This window comes from Mercurialis annua, linkage group LG6 (assembly GCF_937616625.2).
Source record: "Mercurialis annua linkage group LG6, ddMerAnnu1.2, whole genome shotgun sequence".
In the NCBI taxonomy this organism is placed as follows: Eukaryota; Viridiplantae; Streptophyta; class Magnoliopsida; order Malpighiales; family Euphorbiaceae; genus Mercurialis; species Mercurialis annua.
Genome location: NC_065575.1, coordinates 18,756,805 through 18,767,416, shown reverse-complemented (window position 1 = coordinate 18,767,416; position 10,612 = coordinate 18,756,805). Strand labels below are relative to the sequence as shown.

Below are 10,612 nucleotides of genomic sequence, written 5' to 3'. Positions count from 1 at the left end.
AGAGCACATATCACTAAAAAGGCAAAACGTTTGGATTTGTTTCATAACATTTGTAAACGTTTGGCTTAAATCGCTAATAAAGCGAAACGTTTGGACTTTTTTCGTAACATTTGTAAACGTTTGGCTTAAATTGCTAAAAAGGTGAAACATTTGGATTTGTTTCGTAACGTGTGTAAACTTTTGGCTTAAATTGCTAAAAAGGTGAAAAGCTGGGATTTGTTTCGTAACGTTTGAAAAAGTTTGCCTTCAATTGCTAAAAAAGCGAAACGCTTGGATTTGTGTCGTAACGTTTGCAAATGTTTGGTTTAAATCGCTAAATAGGTGAAACGCTTGGATTTGTTTCTTAGCATTTGTAAACATTTGGCTTAAATTGCTAAAAAGGTGAAACGCTTAGAGTTGTTTCTGATAGTTTGTAAACGTTTGGCTTAAATTGCTAAAAAGGTGAGATGCTTGGATTTTTTTCGTAACGTTTGTAAACGTTTGGCTTAAATTACTAAAAAGGTGAAACGCTTGGATTTGTTTCGTAACATTTGTAAACGTTTGGCTTAAATCGCTAAAAAGGCGAAATGTTTTGATTTGTTTCGTAACGTTTGGAAACGTTAGGTTTAAATCGCTAAAATGGTGAAAAGTTTAGATTTGTTTCCTAACGTTTGTAAATGTTTGGCTAAATCGCTAAAAAAGGGAAACGTTTGGATTCTTTTCGTAAAAATTGTAAACGTTTTGCTTAAATCACTATAAAGGTGAAAGGTTTGGATTTGTTTCGCAATGTTTGTAGACGTTTGACTTAAATTGCAAAAAACGAGAAACATTTGATTTGTTTCCAAACCTTTGTAAACGTTTTGGTTAAATCGCTAAAAAGGTGGAATGTTTGGATTTCTTTCAAAACTTTTGTAAATGTTTGGCTTAAAAGGGGGAAACGTTTGGACTTGTTTCGTAATGTTTGTAAACGTTTGGTTTAAATTTCATAAAAGGTGAAACTCTTGGATTTGTTTTGTAACGTTTGTAAACGTTTGGCTTAAATTGCTAAAAAGGTGAAACGCGTGGTTTTGTTTCGTAATGTTTTAAACGTTTTGTTTTGTTTCATAATGTTTGTAAACGTTTGGCTTAAATCTCTAAAAAAGTGAAACGTTTGGATTTGTTTTATAACGTTTGTAAATTTTTGGCTTAAATTGCAAAAAAGGTGAAACGTTTGGATTTGTTTTGTAACGTTTGTAAACGTTTTGCGTAAATCGCTAAAGAGGGGAAACGTTTGGATTTGTTTCGTAACGTTTGTAAACGTCTGGCTTAAATCGCTAAAAAGGAAAAACGTTTGGATTAGTTTCGTAAACGTTTGGCTTTAATGGCAAAAAAGGTGGAAACGTTTGGATTTGTTTCATAACGTTTGCAAACGTTTTGCTTAAATCGCTAAAAAGGTGAAATTTTGGATTTGTTTCATAACGTTTGTAAACGGTTTGGTTTTATTTCGTAACGTTTGTAAAAGCTTGGCTTTGTTTCGTGACGTTTTATGCGTTTGTAAACGTTTGGCTTATATCTCTAAAAAGGTGAAACGTTTGGATTTGTTTCGTAACGTTCGTAAACGTTTGGCTTAAATCGCTAAATAGGCAAAACGTTTTGGATTTGTTTCGTATCGTTTGCAAACATTTAGCTTAAATCGCTAAAAAGGTGAAACGTTTGGATTTATTTCATAACGTTTGCAAACCGTTTGCTTAAATCGCTTGAAAGGTGAAATGTTTGGATTTGTTTCGTAACTTTTGGCTTAAATCGCAAAAAAGGTGAAACATTTGGATTTATTTCATAACGTTTGTAAATGTTTGGCTTAAATTGCTAAAAAGGTTAAACGTTGGGATATGGTTCGTAAAGTTTGTAAACATTTTGCTTTAAATGCCAAAATGGTGAAACTCTTGGATTTGTTTCATAACGTTTGTAAACGTTTGGCTTAAATTGCTAAAAAGGTGAAAAGCTTGGATTTGTTTCGTAGCGTTTGTAAATGTTTTGTTTTGTTTCGTAACGTTTGTAAACGTTTGTTTTGCTTAAATCGCTAAAAAGGTGAAATTTTGGATTTGTTTCACAACGTTTGTAAACGGTTTGGTTTTATTTCGTAACATTTGTAAAAGCTTGGATTTGTTTCGTGACGTTTTATGCGTTTGTAAACGTTTGGCTTAAATTTCTAAAAAGGTGAAACGTTTGGATTTGTTTCGTAACGTTCGTAAACGTTTGGCTTAAATCGCTAAATAGGCAAAACGTTTTGGATTTGTTTTGTATCGTTTGCAAACATTTAGCTTAAATCGCTAAAAAGGTGAAACGTTTGGATTTATTTCATAACGTTTGCAAACCGTTTGCTTAAATCGCTTGAAAGGTGAAATGTTTGGATTTGTTTCGTAACTTTTGGCTTAAATCGCAAAAAAGGTGAAACATTTGGATTTATTTCATAACGTTTGTAAATGTTTGGCTTAAATCGCTAAAAAGGTTAAACGTTGGGATATGGTTCGTAAAGTTTGTAAACATTTTGCTTTAAATGCTAAAATGGTGAAACTCTTGGATTTATTTCATAACGTTTGTAAACGTTTGGCTTAAATTGCTAAAAAGGTGAAAAGCTTGGATTTGTTTCGTAGCGTTTGTAAATGTTTTGTTTTGTTTCGTAACGTTTGTAAACGTTTGCCTTAAATCTCTAAAAAGGTTAAACGTTTGGATTTGTTTCGTAACGTTTGTAAACGTTTGGCTTAAATTGCTAAAAAATCGAAACCTTTTGGATATGTTTCGTATCGTTTGCAAACATTTAGCTTAAATCGCTAAAAAAGTGAAACGTTTGGATTTGTTTCATAACGTTTGCAAACGTTTTTCTTAAATCGCTAAAAAGGGGAAACGTTTGGATTTATTTAATACCGCTTGTAAACGTTTGGCTTAAATCTCTAAAAATATGAAACGTTTGGATTTGTTTCGTAACGTTTTAAACGTTTTGTTTTATTTCGTACCGTTTGTAAACGTTTGGCTTAAATTTCTAAAAAGGTGAAACATTTGGTTTCGTTTCGTATCGTTTGTAAACGTTTGACTTAAATCGCTAAGAAGCGAAACGTTTGGATTAGTTTCGTAAACGTTTGTAAAGGTTTGGCTTAAATCGCTAAAAAGGTGAAACGTTTCGATTTGTTTCGTAGCGTTTGTAGACGTTTGACTTAATTTGCTAAAAAGGTGAAATGTTTGGATTTGTTTCGTAGCTTTTGTAAACGTTTGGCTTAAATCGCTAAAAAGGTGAAACGTTTGGATTTGTTTCGAACCGTTTGTAAACATTTGGCTTAAATCGCTAAAAAGGTGAAACGTTTCGATTTGTTTTGGAACATTTAAAAATGTTTGGCTTAAATTGTTAAAAAGTTGAAACGCTTTGATTTGTTTCATAACGTTTGTAAATGTTTGGCTTAAATTGCTAAAAGGGTGAAACGATTGGTTTTGTTATGTAACGTTTGTAAAGGTTTGGCTTAAATCGCTAAAAATGTGAAACGTTTGGATTTGTTTCGTAACGTTTTAAACGTTTTTTTTATTTCGTAACGTTTGTAAACGTTTATCTTAAATCGCTAAAAAGGCGAAATGTTTGGGTTTGTTTCTTAGCGTTTGTAAACGTTTGGCTTAAATCACTAAAAAGGTGAAGCGTTTGGATTTGTTTCGTAACGTTTGCAAACGGTTTGGTTATATCACTAAAAAGGCAAAACGTTTGGATTTGTTTCATAACATTTGTAAACGTTTGGCTTAAATCGCTAATAAAGCGAAACGTTTGGACTTTTTTCGTAACATTTGTAAACGTTTGGCTTAAATTGCTAAAAAGGTGAAACATTTGGATTTGTTTCGTAACGTGTGTAAATTTTTGGCTTAAATTGCTAAAAAGGTGAAAAGCTTGGATTTGTTTCGTAACGTTTGAAAACGTTCTTAAAAGGCGAAACGCTTGGATTTGTGTCGTAACGTTTGCAAACGTTTGGTTTAAATTGCTAAATAGGTGAAACGCTTGGATTTGTTTCTTAGCATTTGTAAACATTTGGCTTAAATTGCTAAAAAGGTGAAACGCTTAGAGTTGTTTCTGATAGTTTGTAAACGTTTGGCTTAAATTGCTAAAAAGGTGAGATGCTTGGATTTTTTTCGTAACGTTTGTAAACATTTGGCTTAAATTACTAAAAAGGTGAAACGCTTGGATTTGTTTCGTAACATTTGTAAACGTTTGGCTTAAATCGCTAAAAAGGCGAAATGTTTTGATTTGTTTCGTAACGTTTGGAAACGTTAGGTTTAAATCGCTAAAAAGGCGAAAAGTTTAGATTTGTTTCCTAACGTTTGTAAATGTTTGGCTAAATCGCTAAAAAGGTGAAACGTTTGGATTCTTTTCGTAATAATTGTAAATGTTTTGCTTAAATCACTATAAAGGTGAAAGGTTTGGATTTGTTTCGCAATGTTTGTAGACGTTTGACTTAAATTGCAAAAAACGAGAAACATTTGATTTGTTTCCAAACCTTTGTAAACGTTTTGGTTAAATCGCTAAAAAGGTGGAATGTTTGGATTTCTTTCAAAACTTTAAATGTTTGGCTTAAAAGGGGGAAACGTTTGGATTTGTTTCGTAATGTTTGTAAACGTTTGGTTTAAATTTCATAAAAGGTGAAACTCTTGGATTTGTTTTGTAACGTTTGTAAACGTTTGGCTTAAATTGCTAAAAAGGTGAAACGCGTGGTTTTGTTTCGTAATGTTTTAAACGTTTTGTTTTGTTTCATAACGTTTGTAAACGTTTGGCTTAATCGCTAAAAAAGGGAAACGTTTGGATTTGTTTTGTAACGTTTGTAAATGTTTGGCTTAAATTGCAAAAAAGGGGAAACGTTTGGATTTGTTTTGTAACGTTTGTAAACGTTTGGCGTAATTCGCTAAAGAGGGGAAATGTTTGGATTTGTTTCGTAACGTTTGTAAACGTCTGGCTTAAATCGCTAAAAAGGAAAAACGTTTGGATTAGTTTCGTAAACGTTTGGCTTTAATAGCAAAAAAGGTGGAAACGTTTGGATTTGTTTCATAACGTTTGCAAACGTTTTGCTTAAATCACTAAAAAGGTGAAATTTTGGATTTGTTTCATAACGTTTGTAAACGGTTTGGTTTTATTTCGTAACGTTTGTAAAAGCTTGGATTTGTTTCGTGACGTTTTATGCGTTTGTAAACGTTTGGCTTATATCTCTAAAAAGGTGAAACGTTTGGATTTGTTTCGTAACGTTCGTAAACGTTTGGCTTAAATCGCTAAATAGGCAAAACGTTTTGGATTTGTTTCGTATCGTTTGCAAACATTTAGCTTAAATCGCTAAAAAGGTGAAACGTTTGGATTTGTTTCATAACGTTTGCAAACCGTTTGCTTAAATCGCCTGAAAGGTGAAATGTTTGGATTTGTTTCGTAACTTTTGGCTTAAATCGCAAAAAAGGGGAAACATTTGGATTTATTTCATAACGTTTGTAAATGTTTGGCTTAAATCGCTAAAAAGGTTAAACGTTGGGATATGGTTCGTAAAGTTTGTAAACATTTTGCTTTAAATGCTAAAATGGTGAAACTCTTGGATTTGTTTCATAACGTTTGTAAACGTTTGGCTTAAATTGCTAAAAAGGTGAAAAGCTTGGATGTGTTTCGTAGCGTTTGTAAATGTTTTGTTTTGTTTCGTAACGTTTGTAAACGTTTGCCATAAATCTCTAAAAAGGTTAAACGTTTGGATTTGTTTCGTAACGTTTGTAAACGTTTGGCTTAAATTGCTAAAAAATCGAAACCTTTTGGATATGTTTCGTATCGTTTGCAAACATTTAGCTTAAATCGCTAAAAAAGTGAAACGTTTGGATTTGTTTCATAACGTTTGCAAACGTTTTTCTTAAATCGCTAAAAAGGGGAAACGTTTGGATTTATTTCATACCGCTTGTAAACGTTTGGCTTAAATCTCTAAAAATATGAAACGTTTGGATTTGTTTCGTAACGTTTTAAACGTTTTGTTTTATTTCGTACCGTTTGTAAACGTTTGGCTTAAATTGCTAAAAAGGTGAAACATTTGGTTTTGTTTCGTATCGTTTGTAAACGTTTGCCTTAAATCGCTAAAAAGGAGAAACGTTTGGATTAGTTTCGTAAACGTTTGTAAAGGTTTGGCTTAAATCGCTAAAAAGGTGAAACGTTTCGATTTGTTTCGTAGCGTTTGTAGACGTTTGACTTAATTTGCTAAAAAGGTGAAATGTTTGGATTTGTTTCGTAGCGTTTGTAAAGGTTTGGCTTAAATCGCTAAAAAGGTGAAACATTTGGATTTGTTTCGAACCGTTTGTTAACATTTGGCTTAAATCGCTAAAAAGGTGAAACGTTTCAATTTGTTTTGGAACATTTAAAAATGTTTGGCTGAAATTGTTAAAAAGTTGAAACGCTTTGATTTGTTTCATAACGTTTGTAAATGTTTGGCTTAAATTGCTAAAAGGGTGAAACGATTGGTTTTGTTATGTAACGTTTGTAAAGGTTTGGCCTAAATCGCTAAAAATGTGAAACGTGTGGATTTGTTTCGTAACGTTTTAAACGTTTTTTTTTTGTTTCGTAACGTTTGTAAACGTTTATCTTAAATCGCTAAAAAGGCGAAATGTTTGGGTTTGTTTCTTAGCGTTTGTAAACGTTTGGCTTAAATCACTAAAAAGGTGAAGCGTTTGGATTTGTTTCGTAACGTTTGCAAACGGTTTGGTTATATCACTAAAAAGGCAAAACGTTTGGATTTGTTTCATAACATTTGTAAACGTTTGGCTTAAATCGCTAATAAAGCGAAACGTTTGGATTTTTTTCGTAACATTTGTAAACGTTTGGCTTAAATTGCTAAAAAGGTGAAACACTTGGATTTGTTTCGTAACGTGTGTAAATTTTTGGCTTAAATTGCTAAAAAGGTGAAAAGCTTGGATTTGTTTCGTAACGTTTGAAAACGTTTGCCTTCAATTGCTAAGAAGGCGAAACGCTTGGATTTGCGTCGTAACGTTTGCAAACGTTTGGTTTAAATCGCTAAATAGGTGAAACGCTTGGATTTGTTTCTTAGCATTTGTAAACATTTGGCTTAAATTGCTAAAAAGGTGAAACGCTTAAAGTTGTTTCTGATAGTTTGTAAACGTCTGGCTTAAATTGCTAAAAAGGTGACATGCTTGGATTTGTTTTCGTAACGTTTGTAAACGTTTGGCTTAAATTACTAAAAAGGTGAAACTTTTGGATTTGTTTCGTAACATTTGTAAACGTTTGGCTTAAATCGCTAAAAATGCGAAATGTTTTGATTTGTTTCGTAACGTTTGGAAACGTTAGGTTTAAATCGCTAAAAAGGTGAAAAGTTTAGATTTGTTTCCTAACGTTTGTAAATGTTTGGCTAAATCGCTGAAAAGGTGAAACGTTTGGATTCTTTTCGTAACAATTGTAAACGTTTTGCTTAAATCACTATAAAGGTGAAAGGTTTGGATTTGTTTCGCAATGTTTGTAGACGTTTGACTTAAATTGCAAAAAACGAGAAACATTTGATTTGTTTCCAAACCTTTGTAAATGTTTTGGTTAAATCGCTAAAAAGGTGAAATGTTTGGATTTGTTTCGTAACATTTGGCTTAAATCGCAAAAAAGGTGAAACATTTGGATTTATTTCATAACGTTTGTAAATGTTTGGCTTATATCGCTAAAAAGGTTAAACGTTGGGATATGGTTCGTAAAGTTTGTAAACATTTTGCTTTAAATGCTAAAATGGTGAAACTCTTGGATTTGTTTCATAACGTTTGTAAACGTTTGGCTTAAATTGCTAAAAAGGTGAAAAGCTTGGATGTGTTTCGTAGCGTTTGTAAATGTTTTGTTTTTTTTTGTAACGTTTGTAAACGTTTGCCTTAAATCTCTAAAAAGGTTAAACGTTTGGATTTGTTTCGTAACGTTTGTAAACGTTTGGCTTAAATTGCTAAAAACTCGAAACCTTTTGGATATGTTTCGTATCGTTTGCAAACATTTAGCTTAAATCGCTAAAAAAGTGAATTGTTTGGATTTGTTTCATAACTTTTGCAAACGTTTTTCTTAAATCGCTAAAAAGGGGAAACGTTTGGATTTATTTCATACCGCTTGTAAACGTTTGGCTTAAATCTTTAAAAATATGAAACGTTTGGATTTGTTTCGTAACGTTTTAAACGTTTTGTTTTGTTTTGTAACACCCCGTATTTTTCCGGCTTGTTCCGAAGAACTTTCCGACGCGATATGTTTAGTTTTGTGTGCCTTATGGCTCATACATCATGTTTGTGTATGTTTGTTACCTTGTTGTTTCAAGCCTTAGACATAAGAGTTTCTTTAACTCTTGTCTCGATCGAGACAAGGTTGTCTCGATCGAGACAAGAGTAGTTTTTGAGGCAGAGAGTTTCTTTTTACTCTTGTCTCGATCGAGACATGTCTGTCTCGATCGAGACAAGGCTTTTTCCAGCTTTTCTGCAGCTCGTCGTTTTTGCTATTTAAACCCCCTAAAATCGACCTAAACTGATTTAACTCTTTTTCTAAAACCCTAAAACGGCACCTACTCTCTGAATATCACCTCCTATTGATTCCTAAGCCTATTTTGATCATTGGTAAGTATTTTCCATCAATCTCTTATGGTTTAATCATAGTTTAATTGTTTCTAGTTGTTCTTAATCCTTTAGCCATCGTTTTGACTGATTGTAGGCTGATTTTGGTTATAAAATTTCTGGGTTTTCGTTATTGAACCGTTCTTAATCCGTTCCAAGAGGTTAGTGGTTCTAATCCATTGAATTTATGTGTAGAGATTGTTAGGTTATGATTTGATTATATACCTTGGGTGCTTTGGCTTGTGTTTTCTGTGTTGGTTTGAAGTTAAATCTGTAAATTTATTAAATCAATGTTAATTGATCTCTAAACGTTGTTTATACAATGGGTGGTATGGATTTTTCGCCTTATTTGATAAGTATATCAATTTGTTGATGTTTTGGATTTTAAATTATGTTTCTCCTTGAATAAAAATTTGGAAATTTTATATTAGGTGGTTTAGATGCCAATTATACCTTGGGGATATTAGAGGATTTGGTTATAATGAATTGCTATAAAGAATGTGGTTTTAACAAGTTGAATTCACTGTTTTTGAATTATTTTAAGTGGTTGGAAATGTTTCCATAGAATCGTTTTAAAGAGCTAAAACAAGTACTTTGGGTATTAAATTTTGTGGTAATCTATTCGATGACTTGGAGTGTTTTACCTTAGCTATATGGCATGCTTAGGGTGATTTAATTAAATCACTTAGGGCTGGAAAATATTTTAGTAAATACAAGGATGTTAGTTTACCTTGGGTTATTTGGATAACAAGTTGTTGTTATGGCATTTAAGATAGCAATGTTTTACAATGGTTTTAAAGGCTATCTAAATGTATACTTCAGATCTGAGTTCATTGTTTCAATGTGTTTTTGAATCATGTTTATCTACACTTAAAGTGTTTTATTTGATGAGTATGAACTCCGGGTGGAATTGTCAAGTGTTGACAATTTATTGACTTATTGTTGTTGTTTATGGTTTTGACTTGCTTTGGATTAAGCTTATAGTGAGTTCTTTGTTTCAAATACATTGGTTTGGTTTTTAAGGATTTAACTTTGGATTTTACTCTGGTTGGGTCGGGTTAGACATGTGTCGCCCGACATGTTGTGTCGAGCATATAGTTGATATATGGCTAACACATTACTCTGGGATTTCTTGAGTTTCGAAAGATGTTGTTTGAATTATATTACTCTGGATTGTTTTTAAAACGAGAACTCACGTAAGCTTAGCTAGCTATTATATTGGTTGGATGCAAGTACACTGGCTTTGAGATTACTGTGTTTTGAATGTTGATCTTTGTTGGTGTTAAGATGCTAGTCCTAAATGATGTCTAGTAATCTTAGAGTTAGGGGTTGTTCAGATTTTAACTTATATATTGTTTTAGACCCGTCGGCTGCTCGTGCTTTGGAGTCTACGCAGGGTTGGCTGTTTGCCAAGATTCACGTGGATAAGCAAGCAGTGAGTTTATATCGCTATTTACCGCTTTATTAAGTAAATTGTATTTTGTATATATGTATATATTGTATAAACAGATTTCGAACTGTTTTCGGCATTATGGATCTGAATTGGAACGGGATACTCGATGGGCATCATCGAGACTGTGTGCGCACCGGTATGATCATATATGGTAATTGAGGTAGGTTAGAGATACGTCTCACCTAGTGAGGGCGCCAGTGGAAGATACGTCTCCTGGGACTCATATGTTTTATTCGAGTGACAGTCGGGGATCGGTTATTGAGATACGTCTCACCGACACGACAATGGATTTAGTATATTGTGGTTTAGGGTTTCAATGCTTATCCATAATGATAAATTTCTTTACAAATGTTTTAAAAGTGTTTTAAAGGTTTTCACTTAATAAATGTAAATAGTTATATGAACTCATCTCAGTATATCTGACCCCGTTGTTTTCCCAATTTTTTTTCCAGGGTTATGATTTTAAGCGAGTCAGCTGGTCTCCGATTCTTTATTTCCTCGGAGGTCTTATTTTTATTAAAGTTATTAAATTGATTTCATTCTTAGACCGCAGTAGTAATTAGAAGTCTTATTTGTCTA

At 32.8% G+C, this 10,612-nt stretch overlaps 1 long non-coding RNA gene across 1 annotated transcript; it reads left to right on the top strand.

The window, feature by feature from the left end:
• The first annotated feature begins 8,514 nt into the window (after positions 1 to 8,514).
• Positions 8,515 to 10,102, top strand: LOC130014645 (uncharacterized). The gene is made up of 3 exons (XR_007632407.2): positions 8,515 to 8,583; positions 8,678 to 8,741; positions 9,942 to 10,102. It is a non-coding gene; the product is annotated as an uncharacterized LOC130014645 (long non-coding RNA).
• Positions 10,103 to 10,612: the final 510 nt, after the last annotated feature.